This window comes from Pseudopodoces humilis, chromosome 3 (genome assembly GCF_049639895.1).
Source record: "Pseudopodoces humilis isolate 2021_Gansu_Grassland_sample_001 chromosome 3, ASM4963989v1, whole genome shotgun sequence".
Lineage (NCBI taxonomy): Eukaryota > Metazoa > Chordata > Aves > Passeriformes > Paridae > Pseudopodoces > Pseudopodoces humilis.
In genome coordinates this window covers 4,096,414-4,119,442 of record NC_142202.1, presented here as the reverse complement: position 1 = coordinate 4,119,442, position 23,029 = coordinate 4,096,414, and the positions used below count along the sequence as shown (strand labels likewise).

Here is a 23,029-nt window from a genome sequence, read left to right as displayed (position 1 = left end):
AGGAATGTTCTCAGCTGGTTAACCAGAAGTATATGTTTATGTTGTTGTTAGTCTGCTGACTGGAGTGCATAACTGCAAGTCTTGAAACTGGGAAAAGAAAGAAAATAATTCTTCTTTCTGCAAATAATACTTCTCTGATCTGCTGTGCATTGCTAGACTGGTTTTAAATGGAATAGAGGGACTAAAAAGAGTCACCTTGCACAGGCAAACCCTTTAGTGCCACATGTTACACAGAAAAAAAATGTGATCGGCAAGGGTATTGGAATCATTGGCACAAAGTCTCATGCTTGAGGTGATGTTCATAGAACAGCAAATGCCCGTGCTGTATTTCCAAGATGATTTGCTTTGGCATGGCTGGTGTGCAAAAAAATCTTGAAATGTCGCTATTCTATTCTTAGCAGCTTTTTTTTTCCAAGAAGCTTTTATCTTCTGTAATTGTTTGTACGGAGACTCTCTCGCAAAAAAAAAAAAAAAAAGACCAGTATTAAATACCTTTTTGCTTCTTACTACTGTTTTCTAATATTGACCTACTTGTTTTGCCACTGGTTTTGTTGATCCTGCACACAGGGAGGTTCAAAGACCCACTGTGGTCCCTTTTAACCTTACCCATCCTGTGGAATGCTTGAATCTCCATGTGGAACAATATGTAATCCTCAGTACCTGGCTAAAGCTCACTTAAAATGTTTTTGAGATGGAGTTAGGCTGCCAAGCTTTGACCCTGTGAAATGTTAAATTGTACAATGCTCTGCTAGGTAATGAAATTAGTGGAATTGATGAACTTTAGAGAGGATATGGGATATTACCAGTGAGAAAGCATTTCTGTTGCCTGATCTCCTCCTGTTAGTGGTGAAATAAAAGCTGCTGCTTGAACAGGAATGTGCAGGAGGTCAGCAGATCCCATGTAGCTACTGCTGATAGGCTCAGAGCTGCTGAACAGTTGGTGATGGGGAGAACTGAACTTGAGAAAACCCCTGGCTGCTTTCCTGAGAATTTAGACAACTGAGTTGCTGCACCCTTGCTCAAGGCTGGTTGTGCATCAGGTGAAATGGGTGAAAAATTATTTCTTCAAGTTACAGCCAAGAAACTACACTTTGCATGGCTCCCTGCTTCTTTCTGGATCAGGAAAATGTGAACTAGATTTGATTAAACTTTGCTGGTGATATTTAAATCATGAAATGTCTTGTTAGATTCAGCAGGCAATGAGACTGATGGGAATTTTCCTCTGCGAGGGGCCCGAGGCTCTCAAAACCAAGGGACTCTTGGCAGGACATCCAGTGCATGGCTTCACAGGCTTTTGTATTTCTTAAAAGCTAATGAAAGAAATGAGCCTAGAAACAGCCTCAAGGACCCTGTCACTTAACTGGATTTAATTTGCCAGGCAATAAAGTGAGAAGTGTTGACCTTGGGTCCATATGTGAGGAAGGACATTTAGTGGGGTGAGGGGACGGTGAGAGCTCAGCCCAGGTGATTTAGCTCTGGGCAGGACTCAGGTGCTGGAGGTTTTATGGAAATGCACCGCTGGTGGCCAGCCGGGCTGGAGCAATGAGTGTGCTTCCCATTAGCGTCTGTTGTTACACAAGAACACAAATTACTCCTTTGACAAATGACATGGGTCCCTTGCCAACGACAAGTTTTGTTCTATGTCAAAACTTAGACATTATGCACTTTTTTTCCCTCATATGTAAGAAATTATATTTCCTGTTTTTTCTTTGCTACATGGTCATTTTTAGCCCTGGACTTTGACATGGAAGGCCCAGAAGGACTGGCCAGCTAGTATATGGGGGTCTTGTTTATATTTTGGGGAGGTCATGATGGCCCAGTGAAGGTCTTTTTCCAAGACTTTTGCAGTCCAGCCTATCATCCATGATCTAAAAAAAATTAATAGCAAGGTTGAGGTATATCACCTCTGATACCAAGATCTACAAGTGAAGCTGTCAGCTTACAAAGGTGCAGAAAGATCTGATGATAGTAACTGATAAAGTGATGTTAAATATAAATAAGTTCTCTGCTACCCTCCAGCCTATAACAAGCAGGTCTTTTTCCTTCCCTCAGCAGCTGGTTCTGAAGAAAACACACTGATGAAGTCTTTTAGCATCTATAGCACCCAGTTCACTTTGGTCTTGCAGTAAATTTTCCTAGATCCTGCTCTTTTCCTGGAGACTGAGAAGGCCTTTCCAGGCTGGAATCTGGCAGGAAAACATCCACCAGTACACTAACATTAAGTGTTATCAGCTGCCCTGTCAGGCAGGTCATGTGCCTTCCCACAGGATTTAAGGGCTGATATTTGCTGTGGCTTGAAATGCAACTTGTGGGGAGCTGCGGTTGATATCTCAGTCCCATCATCTTGTGGGTGTTGCTGAGGCCTGTGTCAGGATGGAAAAGGTGGGGTCAGCCATAATTAGCCCTTTTCCAGAGGTAATGCAGTTAATGCTAGCATTGGAAAAGGGGAGGGGATGGGAGCATTTGGCAGCACTGCTGGTTTTGATGATTGTGCTGCCTGTCCTGCCACCACTGGCTGCTGTACTTTGGGCAAATGCATGTTTCTGTTTGCAGGTCAGGGGCAAAAGAGAGCTCCCGAGGCCTGAAACACGAGCCATGGTTCTTGTGTGCTCCTTTGTGTGCAGCCTAACCTTGGTGTGAATTGTATGTGCCATGCTGTGTCTTGGTTTGGTTTTCTGCCTTCCTCAGTTGGTGCCAGGCTGTTTAAGTAGCATCAAAAGTAGTTTTTGGTGCTAGAGCCTTGTCTCGCTGCAGATTCTGCTAATGTCACTTTCTCTTGCTGATTGCTGTTGAGACTTCTGACCAGCTGCTGATAGACACAAATCTCTGCATGATTTGTTACAATGGCTGGACTTAATTCAGAGCAGAAATAGATCTCAGAGAATTGTTGTATCCCCTTGTTCCTAGTAAAGTGTGCGTAGAGCTTCCAATGCCCACGAGCACGTATGGCTGCTTAGCGAACAGCATCCTGCTCGGATCCATCCTCCTCACTATTGATCCCAAATTCTGTGGCTGCTGCTACTGTGGTATGTTTCCTCCCCACTCCACCCACTCCAGGCTGCTGCTGGTGGTCTCCAGCTCCATCCTTCCTTCATCAAAGACCAAAATGTCCATGTTGCAGATGGTGTTAATAATAACAATTGTGTCTCCAACAGCGCTAATGGCCGTGGGCTTCCTTTCATCCATCTCAAATGTTTGAAATCCTCTTCTAGCACCGACCACCCCTTTTTCAGGCAGCTCAGTGGGGTGGTTTTGGCTTCTGGCAAGAATACCAGCAGGCTTAGTGATGATGAAACAGAATCTTGATTGCAGTATTGGGTGGGTTCCCTCTTCTCACTCCCTTCTTGCTGCAAGCTGTGGAGAGAGATAGCAGCTGAGGCAAGGCCTTGGACTGTGGGCTCGGGAGCAGCCTGACTACGTTTGTCCATCCAATGTGAGCTCAGAAAAGTTTTCTTTGAAAATTTAATATATTTCTAGGCTTTTTATATGCTACAGGGAAACCCCCGAGAATGAACAGAATCTTGAAAAATGCAGCCTTTTTCAAGTGAAGGTCACATCTTGATTTAGGAACAAACTTCTGCTTTCATCTATTTTTACTGTTCTTCTGTTTCTCTGACCTTTTCAGTCTCTCTAAAATGCATCCTTTCTTTTTCCAGTTTGTGAGTGTAAGACTGGAAGGATGAGAAAAGTTGCTGGCTCTTTCAGGAACAGCAGCAAGTTTTGAAAGGATAAAATTGCTGCCATAAAAAAGGTCAATACAGCCTTCAAATCCCTGAATATTCCAGCTAAATCAATAAATGTGACATTACTCTGGTTTGTGTCTGACTCAGTGTGCAGCACTGTGAGACCTTCTTTTGGGCAATATTTTCAGCCTCCTGAGCCATTATGGGAAAACATGAGATAGTTCTTGGAGTTGTCTCATAGAAAACTGGGCCAGGAGTCAGCTGATCAAGATCTTAATTTAGGCTTTTCCTCTGCTCTGCTTTGTGTTCATATGGATAATTTTCTTTCTATTCTTTTCCTCACCTCCTGAATCATGTCTGGTTTCATAGTCTCTGATCTACTCTGATTTATTTTCTTGGGCTGCTGTGGTGGATGCAGCCAACTGGTCAGGATATGCAGCTTTTCAGGTGGTACTGAGGTGATATCACTGACCAAATAACAACAACTTAAAAGTACAATGCCCAAACCATATTGAAAAAAAAATTCCCCCAAAACCCTGCCAAACAAACTCTGTCACATTCTGATTTTTAAAATACCATGTCCCTGGTGAAGATTTTATGAGACTTATTTATGTCTTATTGGAGAGGGGAGATTTATGATAATTAGGTAAGAGAAATACTATTTCAGTGTTTCTGTAGACTTGGAAACTGCTGAAAGTTAAGCATGGCAGGTCCCAGCCTCAAGGAGAACTTGGATTTAAAAAACATATTCAGAAAGATGCTTCCTTTATTTTGTTTAATCTGGGCACTGCATTGCATTAAATGTGTGTTTTCTCAGTGACCTTTTTGTTTAATTGGAAAATAGGGTCCAAATGAGAAGATGTCTTCTAAATGTTGATGGTAGATGCCAACCTCAGTTTGAAATAATTGCAAATTGAGAAAGAATGGGTTGTCTGTTTTGAACCACAAACTATAGAGAGGAAAAGTAGTAATAATGTATTCAGTATTCATTGCTGACCCCAAAACTTCATAAAACCAGTAAATATTCTGGTCAAGGTCATTTTTACAGTGAGTTTAGTAAAGCAAAGTCTCCTAGGAGAAGAGTGGGAGGGGGATATGGCATAAGGCAGAACATACAGGTCATGATGGGTTAAAACAAAATGTTCAGGAGCATTCAAAGCAATCCTTTTCTTATCTTATACACGTGCAGTGATGCTCCTTGCAATCCACAGTGTCATTCCCCAGTAAGCTGGGAGGTGAGGGAGAGGGTGTATGGAGTTACAGAGAGCACAGAGAGATGCCCATGTAAATATTTGTGCAAACAAAGCTCTTGCTGCAGGCCTTGTGCTTACCTGGCCTGCAAAGCCCTTGCAACCTTTCTCCATGAACTCCTAGTTTTGTTCTTTTGCCTGAAATCTTCCCACAGCTTGATCCTACAGGCCAAAATACCAGGCAGTGTGAGAAATGGACGGAGTATTCAAACTGTGTCTCTTTGGGGAGGAGGATTGAGTGCTAAACTGCTGTCCCTCCACAGGGGCTTTACTGGAGCTGTGAACTTCCATGCTCCAGAGTACCAGGCTTCATGGGATTCCAGATTCATCTGTTACAAAAAGCAAATGACCCTGATTTGAACTTCCTCCATGCCTTCCTCTTGTTACTCGAAAGCCTTTATTCCAGCCAACTGAGCAGCAGTTCAATCCCACCCCTTCTCCCTCATCCACTGCTTCAGTCTCTGGAAACTCTCGTTTATCTTATGAGATACAAGTGTACATTCCATATCTTGAACCAAGTCTTGCTACTCCTGGCGTTTCTGGCAGAAGGATTCTGGATTGGTGTGGGAAGGGTTGCCCAAGTTTTGGTGCCCCTGAAGGAGGGATGTCCCTAGAGCTGCATTGTGAGCAAAGATTTCGCAGCAAGGATGTGGAGTTTCCAGAGCCAGATGGCAAAGGTTGCCCATCTCTGCACGATTTGCCTGGGAGACAAAATAAAGGAGGCATTCCTGTTAACTCCCTTGGATATAAAGATTTAATAGAAGAAATAGTGTTGTTTCTCAGACTGCTCCCCCAACTTTTTGTGGGCATTGGTATTGCTCCTGTTCTCATTTAGGGGCGTTTCTTAATGGTTTTTGTGATCTCCAAAAATCTTTGATTCTGGCTCTTTACCTGCTGCTGTTGGTTTAATCTTCATTTATGTAAGTCAAGAAAGGGGCTGCCCTTTAACTGAGCAATGCTCCCCCTTTCCTTCACAGCTCCCCCCAAAGTATACTGGGACATGAATATTCTCCTTTCCCAAATGAGCATCTGTGTCTTTCCTCCCCTTTCTTTCTTTGGGAGTCCTAGCACTAGGCACCTCAATTAATCCCTTTGCAATCAGCATCAAAGCCCATCAGTTCTATCGAAAATGGCTTTTGCATGAAGACATGGCAGTAACAGGGTGGGAGTCTAAGTAGACCTTTATTTTATTATGTCTTGCAAAATCTCTGATAACTGGAAAATGGAGAATCTCTGACTCCATTGTGAAACTGCATAAATTCAGAACTTAATGAATTGTAATTAGCGGCATCATAATGGGCTCCACATGTTAGTAAGTCATTTAGGAAGAAATACAGTTGTTTGCCATTCTGCACAGCACTGACAAATTAGGATTCAAACCATACAAGCCCCTGTCTTTCACAGATCCCTTATACAATGTGTTTGTCAGGAATGTACTCGTATGAAATGATGTACAGAGCAGGATGCGTGGAACAATCCTCTCTTGTTTCCATGTTGCCTCTTTGTATGTGAGGGAATTGAGGATGTGCATTCCTGGCTCTGTGTTACAGGAGGTTCCAACCATCTTGAGGCTTGGATAAAGGAGTGCTCAGGCTATAGGTTACCTTCTATATTTCAGTACATCCTGCACTTGGAAAATAACTGCTTCCCAGGGAGAGAAGTATTGTCTAATAGATCTGGTTGTCATGCCTGAAGGTGCTGTATAAATGACAAAAAGACATATGTTTGTATAATCTTCATTACTTTTAACATGGCTCAATATAATTTCACAAAATGTTTCATTTATTTTTATTTCAAAGATTTTGACAGTTAGGATTTTGAAGTACAAGTTGCCATCTGCAATCAATTTATGATCTCTCCCTAGTGCAATTGTGGAAAAAAAAGAAGAAAAAAAAAAGAAGAGGGGAAAAAAGAGAATTATTTGGAGTAAAAAGCATTGAAAAACAAGTAGAGTGGAGTAATAGCACATCTGTTTTCATAAGAAATCATGGAACCTGGACTTTTTTCAGTGTGGTATTTTACTACCACATGGCTTTAATCCTACATCTGGGCCTGTTGTTTTATGAAATATTTCCCACAGATGATGTCAATTATAATTTTTGTCCCGCTCGTCAATTTACGGACTTTTGGAATAAGACAAAATGAAACAACCAGAAAAAGAACAACTTATGTGGTCTACTCTCTGACAAAATTATAGCTGTGTGATACACTTCTAAAATCAATAACTCTGTTAATGATTAGCAGAAAACATTGCTTAGTTTATGAGCAGAGATGTGGCCCACACTCGCCAGATGTTTGGCTCTGAGTTGCATTCTTGTTTGCTGTGTATTTACCAGCAGATGTTCAGCACTTTATTTAATACCTCTTGTATGAGCCAGTAGTAGGGCTAAGTCTGTGTGACATTTATAAGCCATCTGCCAGCAATACAGGTGGAATGCTTTTATGATTTCTCTCTTTTTTCCAGTCATGATCTATCAGTGAAATTGTAGATAAGTCTTTATGGATTTATATAGCTATTAGGAAATAGAATCCTTATCTTTGTAGGAAGACCCTAAACTGCATTCCTCAGCAGATGCCTTTTCAGCTAGTCTTTAATTATTATTTTTATACTTAACCTGCAGTACTGTATGAAAGATCTGATGAAACTTTCCTCCTCAGAGATATTTGAGCTCTTTTTAAATTAAACCCCTCATTCAGGTATGAATGTTCTGAAGGCTTATGCTCGTTGGAGTTGGAATCTTTTTTGAATTGACCTTTGAAAGCAAAGATCCAGCTTGTGTTCCCAGCTTTCCCAGAGGTGAGGAGTATTTGAGTTTAGGGTTTACAATAAAATAGACTCAAATTGTTTCAGTGCAAGGGCATGCACAAATTCCAGTGCTGGTTTTAGTTGGAAATGCTCACGGGGTCTGATCCAAATCCTATTGAAGTGAGAGACTCTTGCTGACCTCAGTGGGCTTTGGATCGGGTCCATGGAAAAATGTTTCTATGAAAAGAATGCATTTACTGTGGCCCTGATTCAGCAAGGTATTTGAGCATGCACACAGAGTTTCTGCGTGTGCGTGGTCCTGTGGGCACACACGTGGTTATTGTTATCAAAGGTTTGCCTTGCTCCTTGAATGGCCATCGAGAACCTTCATTGTGTGCAACTTGGGTTGAGAGTCTTTTCCCCGGTAGGAGCAGGGGTCAAGAGGTTTAGACCCCAAACTCTGCAGATCTTTGGAACTCTGATCTCTTTAAGGGAAATCCGTGCAGAATCTTGTATTCCTGGCTCGAGGCTGTCCTGACTGGTTCTCCAGAAGCCTAGCTGGAGTGGTTAATAGGATATCTTCTTGCTTTTAAGGGCATATTGGACCAGACTGTACTTTAGAAAGTCCTCTGGGAGAGATGATCGAGGAAATGCAGCTGGGCAACTGCAGATGCAAAAGATAACCGAGGCTAAAGCCACCAATAAACTGCAGAATCCTACCACAAATTATATCAGCACATGAATTTAATTTCTAGATTGTTCATTAATATCATTTGGATACATACATGCTCCTCCTGGGTGTTTGCCACAGTATCTAAACTGGTACATAAGGAACTACTTTGGTAGTGAGTTACAAAAATGTTTATTGCTCTATTAGAGGAAGAAATATCAGAAGTAGAGGAGTAATATGGGCAACAGGCAGAAATAGAGAAGCCATTCCAAAGGATATGGTAATTGGAACAGTCAGTGAGGTTATCACTGGCTGGTGCATATTCTGCTTGTGGGCGGTGTTGCAGCAGTGTCTGGACTTGGTTCCTTTCCTTGTCCTTACCCCCATTGTGCCAGCCCTGCTCAACCCTAAATCAGTCTGGATGGAAATTCAAGTATTCCTTTTCAATAAATAATCTAAGGTTTGTTGAAATTGACTGCTGGAAGTGGGAAGAGCGTGAGCTGAGAAAATAATGCTGAGGTATTTCTTTACCTGTTCTAGTTGAAAGTGTCAGCTAATTAGCACTGTAGTGAACATACAAACTTTATGAAGCTTCCAACCTCTGCTCTCAGTTCAGTTCTGTGACAAGTGTGACCTCTGGATATATATAAGGGTTTATACCAGCAGTGCTTTTGTCTCTCTGTGCTGCACCAAGACTTGCAGGAGAGTCTGGTTTGTTGATATTTAGGATTAGATCTAATGGCTGCTCAAATTCAGACAGCTTCAGCCTCGGGTGAAGGTGAAATTTCATAACAGTAATGTAATTCAGCCCTGGAACACATTTTAAAAAGGAAAAAAAAAATAATTTAAAAATTGTTTTTTCAGCACCTCAGGTCCTCAGAGTGAGATTGAGGACTTGATTCAGTTTCTTGAAGAGAAAAAATCCCCAAGGTGCTTAAAAGCCAAGATCTCAGAGAGATGTGACTGAGACTGCTCTGAACTAGCAGTGCAGATACGTCCCTCTGGAGGAGCCAGCAGATGAGATCTCACCCATCTCCCTTGCCCAGCACCCAAAATAACCCCAAATATCATGCAACAAAAGCAAACTCAACGTGTCTGGGTGAAGAATGCTGGAACAGTAATCTGGCTACAGAGAAAAACTCTTTGGGATGTGGTGGTAGCCATTCCCTTCTTGGGGAGAGCAGGAAGGTCCGTACTGGTTTCAGTGTGTTCCTAACTCTTTTTAAATGGAATGCTGTAACCAAATCTCATGTTTCAGGGTTTCAGCCTGCAGGACTTGGGAAGGATTTATTGTTTGCTTTCCTCTGAGGCACCAGATTTTTCCCAGCTGGAGACATGACACTGGAGGTAGGCCAGTGCTTGGACGTGGTACTTAAAATCCTCTTTTTGCAGAGGACTGGCTGGTCAAACTGATTTGATTAGCAGATTCTGGAAGAAATTTTGTTCTGCATCACTTGGTAAGGCCTAGAACCATAACAAGGCCTTTTGGTTGGAAAGACAAAGTAGAGAAAGCCCTGTGATGTGGCAACTTGAAGGAAAAGCAGCTGAGCCTGTGGACAAAAGGTCTCAGTGGTAGACAGAACTTCAAGGAGAGATGCTCAAATCCATCCCAAATGTGAGTTCAGTAAGGTGTCTGTCAGCCCTCTCCCCTCTCTGTCCCTAGGAAGGGAGCAAAGCTGGCCTCCACTTAGAGTCCAGGGAATGGTTTTGTCACACTAAAATTAGTGACTCGCAGAGGTCATTTCCCTCCAAGAGCCTTGCAGCCCTTGGATAACCCAAGGTTATGCTGTCTGGTTTCCCTGCTGCTCCATAAATGCTTGTTCTCCTTCCTTCTCAAGGGATCACATCTCTTGGAGCTTGCCAGGCAGTGGTGTGAAGAAGCAAGAGTCTCATCAAAGATGTAAATTTATCCTTAACATCCAAAAGCAGCCCTGGAATGCTCTGAGTTCTGCTGGCAAATTTGTGTGCCACAAAGTAAAGCCAGGCTAGTGTTTCCTTAACTCAAAAAGCCATTTTGTCACTAATTCTCAAAAGCTGATCTTGCTCATTGCCTTGTGAGATGCCTCTTACCAGCACAGATTGTTGTCAAAGCCTGCAGGATTGGGGTGTTCATTTCAAAACCCCCCAGAAATGGAATCCCCAGGTCATCTAGAAACCTTTGGAAGTCTGGCTGCTATAGCTAACTGCACTCAGGCTGTATGGGAATCTGGAATAACGCTCAACAGCAGGATCTGTTCAACCAGCTGAAACAAAATAGCTGTACTGAAACTGCCTGTTGACAGAAATCACAGGTTTTCAATTAAGCTTACCTTGAAAAAGGCTTGCTTTCCAGGGAAACCTTTTTCTTGAAAACTTTCTTGAAAACCAAAATGTTTCCATCTGTGTAATCTGAAAGGGTAGTGTGGGAATTTGCTGGTATTCTTCAGCCTCAGATCCCCATTCATTTCTCTAGTGTGTGTCCCACCAGGAATTAGGGAATACAACTTCAGTGATGCAGCAGCTTTCATCTGGAAAAAGGGAAATCAGCTGTATCATGGGGCATAAAGGGAAATGAGAGCATGAGATCTGGAATTCCATCTCCCAGGACACCATGCAGTAGCATTTCCTAATGGAAATATTTTGGGTTTTGGTTGAAATATTTTGGTATTTGAGTTTCAGCCAAGAAATTGAAATTTTTCCTTTGAAAAATTGAGATGAAAACTATTATGTATTTCCATTGATGTTTTGCCCAGGAAAAATCAAGCACTTTCCAAGCAGCTCTACAGAAGATCACTTTTTTTTTTTGACCATTTAAGCAGCTGTTAGAGTATTAAGATGGATGCTAAAGGCAAGAAAAATAATTGAAAAGGCAGTCTATCAAACAAACAATGAGGGCCAAATTTTTTTAGAGTGGCGTTTCAGCTGTGGCAGTGAATTGTGTGAATAAATGTGCCTCTGAAGGATGAAATTGTGCAGGAGATGTTATGAAGGCTTGTCTGCTTTTTCCATTCTGTATATGCTACTGTTTGTCCTTGGTCTGTGTCGAGGTACATGCAGCACTTCAGTGAAACCTGGGTTTGGAAAATGTTTTTGGGAATGTGGGCTGTCTTCTGGAGTACTTCCTCTATCCCTCTTACCATTGCTGGCTAGAGAAAAGAGGAGCTCAGGGGGCTAAACTCTGACAGCACACTTGCAGTTTTTACTTTACCAGGAGATGTATCTGGCTGTTTAGAATATCAACAGGTTGGCATGGCTGTTGTTTTACTCAGTGGGTGCCTTGTAGCTTTGAGTGCCTGTCAAATACATGTTGGAATAGGTGAGTGGAATAAAGTTTGGCTACGAGCAGCATCCCTCCCCACTTTGCTTTTTTGAGTCAATTACTAACAGAGGGGCACCCAGTGATGAGTGACCCACCCAGGGCTTACACAGGCTCCAGAAATTATTCAGTAATCCCTCTGATGTGATTTGAGTTGCTCAGTGATTCCTCTGCTCAGGTGTGAGCCAAGCCAGCAGTGCCTGTGTGTCACTGCTCTGATGGATCACTCGGGTGTGCTTCACACACCGGCAGGAGCAGAGCTGCTGCTGTGGCAAGACTAGAAGGTGCAGGAAAAGCTGATCAAGGATTCCTCGAGGGGAAAAGTTTACAAAGGGCTCATCTTTGTGGGATATTTGAGTGGAATTACAGTCATGTAACTTGTGCAGATGCAAGTCCTTGTGTGGATGGCTTTGTTCCAAAATAAGTCTTTCTCTACTTAAGGCATTTATCCAGCGTACAAGGAAAGCCACGAATTTTTTAAAGCTTTAACGATCTATTGTGGCCATGCCATTGATAATTACAATCTTCATAATTCCTGTCACAAGGTCAAAGCCATCCTGAAGGTGTCCTGGTCACAAAGCCTGCTGTAATCATTTCTGAACATGGTTGTTGTTACAGGTTTTTACCTGATGTATCAACATATCAACTCAGTTTATCCTGAGTAAACTGCTGCTCAAGGAAATGAAACCGTTTCCATCCATGTGTGCAAAGACACAAATGTGGCCTGGCCACTCCCTGTACTGTGACATCTACCCCTGATGAAGAGATTAAATCTTTTTTCACATGGCAGAAGGACTCTTGCCTTTGGTTTTAAATATTTCCTTTATGTAGTATAGAAACATCACCAGGTGAGTAGAAAAGCTCTGAGATTCAACTAAAGGGTTTAAATAGCTCTACCTGTGCTCTACAGCCATGTTAAATCACCAGCTCTGTCCCAAGCTCAAATCAAATAATTTACAGTGATTTACCCTCTAAAGGATCCCAGTTTGCTGTCTGCTTCACCAAACATCTTGCAAGAGCTCTGTTTTTAGCTGCTGCAAGTATATGACAGGTATATCTTAACCACTTGTGCTGTGGATCTGTTTTAGGAATTCAGCAGATATTAAAAATAGCATGATAGTGTTTGTGGGCTGTAAATTAATTTCCTGCCTGGACTTCAAATCACAGAATGTTTTTGGGCTAGAACAGACATTAGAGACCATCTTTTTCCAACTGCCCTGCTGTGGGCAGGGAGAGCTTTCACTAGACCAGGCTTCTCAAAGCTCCATCCAGCCTGGCCTTGAGCACTGCTAGCGATGGGGCATCCACATTTTATCTGGGTAACCTGTTCCAGTGCCTCACCACCTTCACAGTATAGGTTCTTCCTGTTTTCTAGTCTAAATCAGCCCTGCATCAGCTTGAATCCATCCCCCCTTGTCCTGTCATTCCAGCCCTTGTGAAAAGTCCCTCTCTTGTAGCCCCCTTTGTGCTGGAATGCCTCCCCAGAATTTTTCTTCTCTGGCCTGAACAGCCCCAACTCTCTCAGCCTGTCCTTACAGAAGAGGGACACTAGTTTTGTTTTGTTTTGTTTTGTTTTTTTTATTGTTTTGTGCCTTTTTTTTCTTAGAAAAGTGACTTGCTGGGCACAACTCATTGTAGTTGTGGTAGAGTTCTTGCAAAGGAGAAAAGTCTTGGAGATAATTGGAGTAACAGCATCAGACTTATCCTCTGATCATTTAGAAATGGCACTGAACCTGTGAGTGTTTGTAACCCCAGCATTTGAGCACCATTTCAAACACAGCTTCTCCGTCAGTGCCGTGCCTTCAAAGCCTGGAACATGTGAGAGTCACTGATGGTGATATGTGATATTGCAAGTGAACTTCTGCTACTAGGAGTGACTCAGTGCCGCAGAGCAGAGTTCTTACTGAAAAAGCTTTACTATTAAGTACAGGCACTGCTCCAGATGCCTCTGAGACATTATTGAGACAGAACTCATCATTCACCTCTTGGAATTAATTTGTGGATGAAAATTTAATTATAGCAATGCATTTGTAACTTTTTGTTCTTTTCCCATTAGGAGATGAGGAAAATGTAGAGTCGGTAATAACTGTATGCCACAGCTTTACCCAGATCACAGCTCCTCTGGGACACTGCTTTGTACTTCCAACCCAGAGTGCAGCCTTGCTGTGTTCATATCTGCATGGAAATACACATCAGTGCCAGCAGGAACCATGGCAGTCTGAGCAAGTTTTGGTGGCTTTAATGCTGCCTGTGATCTTCCTTCTGCTCTGATTGCCTCATTACTTCTCAGTATCACAAAAGTGCCTTTTGCTTTATGTCTCTTTTGGCTCCTCCTCACTAATCAAGGCCAAGCTGCTTCTGTTTGCCTTTATTGCCTTCCCTAGACACTGTGCTCTTGGGAAAGGTACAGCAGATGTTACAAAAGATATCCGGATGCATTAAATCCCCCTTTGGGTAATCTTACAGTAGAATTTTGGGGGGCCAAGAAGCCTCTTCATCATCACCTTCCTAGTTTAAGATTTAACAAACTGCATCTATGGTTCTTACCATTTTTTCATGCTGTTTTATCCAGTCTTCCAGCAAGAATTTCTGAACAGAATTTATTTTCCCCTGCTTGCTATTCCCAAATATATTCAATGTTAATTTTCCAGTCCTATGTTATTCCATTATACATACACACTAACCTATAATTTTGATTATGTCTTGATGCTTTCAGTTCCTCTTTTTCATTTCCCATACTACTTGCCTAAACATGCACACATCAGCAAATCACCCTCCATTTCCCTTTCTGTCCCTTGTCTAACCCTGTTATCACGACCCACATTCCCTTCCCGAGGGTTAGGCTTTTTTCCAGGTCACCATGTTCTCCCTGGTTGCCCTGACATTACTTCAGCAGCCAGGCATACATGCACAACCCCAATCCAGACAATCTCTTCTCAGAAATACTCAGTAAACTGGTTTTGCCTGATCGTTCTTTCCACCCACTGAAGAGTCTGAGAAAGAAAACAGAATTGAGGAACAAGCAGGGAATGAACATTTAAGAAAAATCATTGGGGTGGGTGGGAAACTCTAGTTCTTTATTAGCCAGTGTTTGTGATTTGTTGAGGGGCTGCTGTGTTTAGGCTGAGTTATTGGAGTGCCAGAGTGTGTGTCCCACTGCCTCTGTCAAGCAGTTCTAGGAGGTTTTATGGTCTGTCTTGCTCCAAAATTATTGCAAGTGACATAGAACCCCTTGAAATGGAGAATTTGCTGGAGGAGCAGTGCTAATGACATGGGTGGTCTGGGGATTACTGAAGTGACTTTGAGTCATTTTAATTTTCCCTTTTATATCTACCTGTGTGGCCCTACAGGAAGGAGAATAATGAGGGAAGCACTCATTAAATGTGGAAAAGGGATCTAGTTACCCATTTTCAGGTGTGTCGACATGCGTAGATCCTGTATGGAAAAGTCAATGTATAAATTAAGGGAAAAATATGTTAAAGTGAAAGTTTGAAATTCTGCAAGCTTTGCACCTGCCTTGCAATGTGACACGTGACAGGCAAAGAGGGGAAAATTGGCTGAATTTTGCCAGTAAAACCTAAAATAGTAGTGGGAATTTTCATACAGCAGAAATCCTTGTACTTGTAGCAGGCCTGAGGGTTTTTCTAAGTGCTGGGGGAACAGGGCCATCCAAAATCAAGGGGTTTCCATGCGTCAAATGTGTGCACAACCTCTGTTATTGTGGTGGAGAAACTCAGGATAGCATTGCTGACATTCCTGCACAAGCCTCTTGGTGTGGGAGTGCCCTACTTTCCCTGCTGCCATGCGCCCTGGGGAGCAGTGATGTGACTCCTCCAAGCTGGGGAATGCAGCTGTTTGCAGGTGTTGGGAGTTCCTCACTCAGCTGAGGCACCACCCTGCCCCATTCCCCACCTGTCTGTGGGATGGATGTGGGGCTGGATTGCTCCCAATGGCCTTTGTGCTGCCTGACTCAGCCCCTCAAAGCTGTCAGCTGTGCACTTCGTTCATGCTGGGACCTAAAAGTGAAGATATTCTTATATCTAATATCTTTCCTTTTCAAGTCATGGCGGGTAACAAATGTGTAGCATCTCCCATATGATACCCATTCCATTTTTTCCATGTTTTTCACATAGTTTCCACTGCAAGAATATTAACGTAGCTACATTTTATGGGTCCACCTGCACCATCTGTCCCTTTTGAAGCTCCTCTTTACCTCAGTGGTGCAGGATCAGGCACCTTCTGTGAAGACTAGTCTGGCTCCACTTTCCATTACATGGCTCTCTCTGCATGGAAATGCAGCAGCAGGTAACACAATAAGCAAACACATGGTAGGAAAATTGTCCAGTGCACAAAAGAGATCCTGGATGACATTAAACAAATGGCCCAAAGTAGCTTTAGAAATGGTTTCATGCATCTCAGGCTGTTAGCTGGTTTATGTTTCCTGTCTGGAATGAAGAGAGAGACAGGGCAAAAGAGTCAGGCCTTGTTTATGCTCATGTGTTTATTGTATCAGAGACATTTAAGTAGGAGGATATGACAGGTTTTCAAGGGGACAAGGTATGACTCAAATCCAGGTGCAGCTTATTTTCCATGAAATGCATCTCTTGCCTATTAGACACAGATTTACCGGCGGCCAAAACAAATCTTGGCAAACTTGGCATTCTTTTTACCATAAATGAATGGCATCCCAGCTTGTTATTGTTATTGTACAAATATAGCAGGTGTTGCTGATTTTTGCTTGATAACCTGCTGTTTAAGGGGAATTTATTTAACTTTTATGTACAGATAAGTGGGCTGCTAAACCAAATTCATCCCAGGTGTAAGTGCAACTATTTTTTTTTTTTTTGGTTCCTAAACTAGATTCTTATCCTAAATCTTATTTATTAGAACTGGACAGACGTTATGTGTTCTTCCTAAAATAATGGCTTTTGAGGTGTGTTTGCTTCAAGGAGTTAAGCATTTTTCTTTTTTTTCCTCCTCCAGTCCTTTTGATGCCTCCTATTCATGCATCTGTCAGAACTTCACATTCTTTGAAAAATAGACACTGGGCTGTGGACATGCCAGGAATTTAGGACACAAATGGGATTTCAGCCTGGAAATGCTTCTGTACTGTCTAAGGTAAAAGAAAGCTTATTGGAAAAACTTGAAGGAATTCATTTGGATCATAAATATGTTTTAGAAATCAGTGTCCATTGAGAAATTAGATTAACGTGGACTGTATTAAGAAGCAGCTAAGCTAAGGTAATGTTTTAAAACCTAAGCTAATGAAGCTATCTATAGGCCATACTGGGTTTTAAATTTTTTTGGTGAGAGGTGGGGAAATGAAACAAACACAGATACTGGTAATTAAATCCAAGGGAATGGTATTTCCAGGTAGCCTGCCAGAATTGGGTGCTGCATGCAACACAGCAGATAAGATCTTCAACACTGTTTAAAGATATTTGAACACTCCCAACATTTTTGCATGTTTCCAAAGAGAGAAATACCACAGACCTGAGGTTACGGGTGTCTGTGCTGGGTTTGATGGGAGGGAACAGATTCATGCAGTCACCCCACGGCACTGAATCATTATTTCCAGAAATGTTGCCTCCTGAGTCAGTCAGTAATTTGGGGGTATCCACAAGTCCATGCCTGTAGGTGGGTATATAAGTACCCACTCACACCCAGTGCAAATAGAACTCCTGCCTGAGTACTGTGCAGTGACCCTTTAGGAGCTCAAGAGTTAATGTTGCCTCAGTGGTCCTTTGGTTATGCTAAAAACTGCTCCCCAATTACTCTGTGGATAGGGACAGCTTGCCTAATTTATCCTTTTCTAATCTGGATTCTGGTAATGGTTTTACAGTTATTTCAAGCTCCATCTCTGACATGATTCATCAAATCAGTGTGCAGTAGAGCACCACTTGGTGTTCCTGGCTTTTGTATCTCTTGGTTTGGTTCTGACTGATCTTAGATCTTTACCATAAGAGTTTTGGAGGGATTTTTTATTTCCCAGAAAAAGATGAAGGTGGAAAGGACATGTCTCTCGGTGAAGCTTTGTAAATTAAGATATGCCATTTCTGCCTTCTGCTAAATCAGTTTCCTTGTTGTATGGGCTTTAAAATACATACAGCATAAAGGAGACTCAATTAATTTGTTTTTAAGGGTTATTTGTTGCTATAGACTCTGGCTGGTATGGTGGCCTCTCATGCTTGATTCTACCTTTCTGAAATTGAGACTGGGTCCTGGAGTCCAGAGCTTCACCAACAGCAGCCAAGAGTGACTCTGTTGAAAAGCACTATAAGCCTCAGTTTAGAAATGCACAGCAGTCTTGGAACACAAAGCAAGTGGCCAGTAGGTGACACAGAGAAACTGGCAGAAGCAGGAACGATCTGATTTTAGAAAAGAGAGAGAAAAGTCAGCCATTTACTTTAAGGATGAAACCTCTGACTTTATGCTCTGAGTCAGTAGTTTAGCACTTACTGATAAAACATTATTCCTCTGAATTTCTAATAGGCCAACAAGAAATAAGATGCCAGCAAGAGCCTTGAGGCAAATATATCCAGTGATGCTGGATATGCAAACATAAAGCCAGTCAATGAAGCAGAAAACTTTTACTTGTTTATTTAAATGTATTGGTTTGGTGGTGTTTCTTGGGGGTTTTGCATGTGTTTCTTATTTATTTTCATTTATCCCCAAGCAGCCACAGCACACCTGATCCTAAGCACACCTAACCTAAACTTGGTTTCATTCAGGGGTTTGTTGCACTGTGCTGTGTTTCCTGGTACAGCATTTGAGTGCCTCCTGTACCATCAGTGATATCCTATGGGATCTCTTCAGGGGAGTGATGTGTGCCTTTGGATTCCACTGTGTGCCAAATGACTTACTAGGACTTGAAAACTTGTCTCTAATCTCTAATTTATCCCTCTGCATTCCTTATATTATTTAATCTCCTTAGGACAGCAAAGAGTGAAGGAAAAAGTGTTTGGATGGTGGCTCTGTTCCCTTAGCTTGTTCTTGGTGTGCCCTTTCAGAACAGAAACTCAAATTCTGTCTTTGTAATTGGACTGGGAGATATTTGTGTTCATGTAGGGATCTTAAGCTGCACCCAGATGTGAGCTTCCCACCCAGAGGCAGCTCTGGGGGTGACATTTGTAGCTTTTCAGAAGAGCTGCTTGCAGGCCCAGACACCCAACAAACTCAGCTTGAACTGAAGCATAACCAAATGGGTTGGGTGTCACTATGAGACAGCCTGACAGTTCAGTTCTGGCAAAGCTCTTTTCTTCTCCTGTGTGACTGATTTGTCTGTTTTCCCCTACTTTCCTTGCCAATTTATAATGGCTTCACAAATATCTTTCCTTTTGTTGCTCCCTACTGTGAAGTCAATTAAATTTGTCTTAACTCTTCTTTCTCCTGGCCAGCTTTTTTCCCTGCATTTCCTTTCCTCAGTGGTATCCCCACCCCCTTATCTAAAGACTGAGCTATCGAGGCTGATCTCAGATGCTCTGCTGATTTGGTAAATGCAGGTGTATAAACTAAAGCCATCTCTCTCTTTGCTGGGTCATTCTTTGTGGTCTACAACTCCCTTGGAAACAGCTGTTGTCTTCTTCTGTGCCTTTAATCCAGTTGCTTCTTGCTCAGGGAGCTGCCTTTGTCAGACAGGACTCTTTGGGGTTTTTTCATGAACTCAGTGTTGATGTTGCAAAATACGTTTCCATGAGACAGACTGTGCAGATGGCAAATAATAGCTGAGTCCAGCCGGGAGGAAACCCATTTGTCACCGTTTCACCATCAGTCCCCATTGTGTTGCCATCAGACAATCCCATTCATCAAGACAAGTTCCAAAGTGCTGGTGTTTACCAGGGACACTGCACAAATCCCGTCTCTGTGGATGTAAGTCCTCCCTCTGCGGTTTCTAGCATTGTCCTTTATTTCTGTTTACAAGGATGTCTAGAAAAGACTACTTGAGGTCAGCAGCCTGTTTACAGGTGATGTTTGATCCCTGAATGCATTGCTGGCAACAGGGGAAGAACCTGGGACCTTTTCCTGACAGCCTGTTCAGCCTAAGTGGGAATAGGTGGCTTTTATTTATTGACATGAAATAGAATGTGAGCTTGCGAGTGCCATCCTCGGCGTGCTGCCCACCACACCTGCCAAATATCTTGTGCTGAGAGGAGCTGGTCTCCACTTAACCTTTGTGGAAACAGGTGGAGAAAAGTGTGAAAAGAGGAAAAGATCTTTGTGCTTATCAGGGTGACAGCAGAGCTGGGACTGGACCTTAGTCCTCCTCTTCAGTGTCCTGTCCACTCCTTAAGGTTTTCTTCTGAGACCGAGTTCTTACTTTGCTGATGGATGGCCTGAACTCTCTAGAAGAACGCGTGCTCTGAAGGCCAGGAGGAACTTCTGTGATCAGGCAGACAACCTGCAAAGCCCAGAGCATAGGAGAGGATCCTGGAGACGAGGAGAGAGCACTCTGGATCAGGTGGCTGTGTGGAGAGCCAGTGATTAATGCCAAGTGTGGGCTCAGGAGGGCTGGTGGGTGCTGCAGAGTCTGTCCCACCACCCTGAGCAGCTGGCCCTGCAGCTGGGGCAGACCTTGGCACTGGCTTGGGAACAGAAGTGGTTTTGGTGACACCAGGTGAGTTTTTGCTCTTGCAAGCTTTGCTTGTTTTGATTTGGGGCTTTTTCAAACAGCTTTCCACCATTTCTGGAGTACCAATAAGAAGTTGTCTGCCATGGAGGGGTTTCAAAAGGCTGAAAACTGGTTGAAAAAAAAAATTTACTGAGGTGACAACAGTGGTCACAGAAGCAAGATAGGGCATAAAAAAAAAAAATAATAAGAAATTTGAAGGCTTTCAATTTTGGGTGACCTGAAGAATGCAGGTAGAAGAGAGAGGCTGGAGAGAGTCCATGCACAAAGCCAGAATGTGCTGAGGTGGGAGGGTTTGTCTGGCTATTGTAGCAAATATTGGTGAAAGATGGAAGGTTATTTGGGACCACTGCTGAGGGGACTCTTGTCTTGGAGGCACTGAATTAAGGGGCTTCTGGCCAGGGTGTTTAGTGGGGAGTGTTCCTAACAGTGAGCAAGCGGATGCTGTTAATCAGAACAATATGGAGCAGGCAAATGCCCTTCAAACTGGGAGGGGATTTTTCCTTTCCTTCCCCCCTCTCCTTTCCTTCCCCAGCCTGGATATCGTGTGCTACAGGGGGACTCGGTGCTTTGCCTCAGTGAGGATAGGTTGCATTAAGTAGGAAACCTGCAAAGCAATGTTCTGCATCCCCCAGAAATCACAGAAAGGGTTAGTGCTCCACCAGGAAGCTGACAACACCGCAGTGGACCACAATTAAGACTTTAAAATATGTAACAGCATTTTTATGACATCAAAGTACTGTTGCTGCACAAGGCAGTGTTTACGAAAAGCTCCCTGCTTTTCACCCTACAATCATGATGTACATATTGGCAATAAGGAAGTCAGCAATAGCTATTTACTGCTCTCCTGCAGCTGTGGACTTATAACTTGGGTCCCTAATTAAGTAGAAGCAGGGCTAACCACGAAGCACACCACAGTGCCTTAAAATGGCTTTCATACTGCGGAAATCTGGTGTTTGGTTACTCCAGAGAGTGGGTTTTTTTCCCCTTGAAAACTATATTTGCACATTCAGAAATAATTATCTGGAGATTAAAAAAAGAAAATCTGTCTTGATGCACCAGGAGATCTAAAGAGCTTTTCATGGAAAGCATTTGAAAGAAAAAAAAAAAGAAAAAAAGAAAAAATCCGGCTCTATATGGGAGATATTGACACCAGCCCCATCTTTGTCATCAAATGTGAGTGATTGTTAGCAAAGAAACTGGTCATGCTGCACAAAGGAGATCACAGTGTGTGTATAAATCTGCATAACTGCATAATTGACTATCTTGGGAACGTGATCTTCAGCTGTAAAACTCTGCTTTTGACAAAACAATAAAGTTAAAAAGGAATGTCCCATCATTATGTTCCTTAAATGTCACAGGAACTGCAGTAAGTGCATCTTGGCAGAGGCGAGCCTACATCATTAGTTCCTCTCCTGGTTGTTTTTAGGCTTTTTGTTCCACATGGCCTGACTTGACAGGACAACAAATAGGCCTTTGCATCTGTACACATTTATTAGTGGATTTTATCGTTGGACATCAAGGAAATTCAGTCTCATCTAAAGGTTTATGGCTGTACACATCTGTGGACTTTACTACCCTTCCTTTCAAACAAACAAACAGCAGCAGAAAATTATTTTTGGAAAGCACAATTTAAGATTTAATAATCATTTGATGTTCTGAGAAGTCCTTGGCTGTTTGTCCAAATATTTGCTGAACGTTTGTTGAGAACTTTAGTTATTGGGAGGTCGGGGTGGGTAGGGAGCTGGAGGCAGGAATGCTTCTGCCTTGCATGAAAAGGTGATTTTTATGTAATCACAGCCTCCCTCTGCTCCCAGCATAGCTGGATTTTGTTGGATCCTGTCTAGAGATGACTTATCATTGGGAATAAGCCCTTTGTACACACGACAGTCCTGTCCCAAACTGATAACGTGCAGAGGAATCCTTGGGGTCGGACCAGCGCACAGCACTGCCCTGTGCTGCTTTTGCTCTGCTTGTAAATAAGTGAGGTTTCTATTCAGCTGGTTGGGAAAAGAGAGCCTGAAATCCAAGCTAAAGCAAGGCCTGCGCAGTCTGGAAGCCTTTCTCATGTAAATTCCCCCTGAAATCAGTGGGATAAAAGATTTTGTTCAAGATTTCCTTGAAGTATTGCAGAGTTCCTTCACACCTGACCATAGTCTGAGCTGTCATATTTAAAGAGAATAATATAAAAAATCAGAACCCTGAAGCAGCAGCTGGATGTAAAATGAAACAGTGCATGCCTAAGATTGCAAAGGAGCTTAGACAATAATTTTGCAAGAATTGCTGCCTGTTTTTTCTTAATGCTATGTTTATGTGCAAACTAAAAGTGACAGCTTACGTGCCAACACTCTGAAATATTTAACTGAAAGTAATTTGAGGTTCATACCTCCGAGTGTGTTTCACTGGAAGTGGACTGTCCAAGGTGAAAATTGAGGTCTTAAGTTAGTGGAGCTTGTTTTGATGGATTACACTTTTTTTCATGAATATTTTAATAGCTCACATAAGGGAGAAACTGGAAGCTGATCTTTTAAATTTGCTGTTTCATCCTGGTGAGCTGGATGAAGGAGGATTTTTCCATAATTTTTCTCTAGATTTGAGATTCTTGCTCTCAGTTTTATATATATATATATATATAAGGTTGTTTCATAAAAACATCTTCAAACAACTTGATTTCAACCTGAAGTGTTTCAGGTGAGATTAAGTTTTTAGATGGAAAGCCTGACTGGTACTAAGACCCTGAAAAGATGGTGCTTGTTATT

The 23,029-nt window shown here is 42.5% G+C and overlaps 1 long non-coding RNA gene across 1 annotated transcript in view; it reads left to right on the top strand.

The window, feature by feature from the left end:
* Window positions 1-21,599, top strand: part of LOC148184560 (uncharacterized) — a 38,339-nt gene extending 16,740 nt beyond the window's left edge. The window contains exons 2-3 of the long non-coding RNA XR_015772200.1: window positions 16,628-16,762; window positions 19,936-21,599. This is a non-coding gene — a long non-coding RNA (uncharacterized LOC148184560). The remainder of the gene's footprint in view (window positions 1-16,627; window positions 16,763-19,935) is intronic.
* Window positions 21,600-23,029: the final 1,430 nt, after the last annotated feature.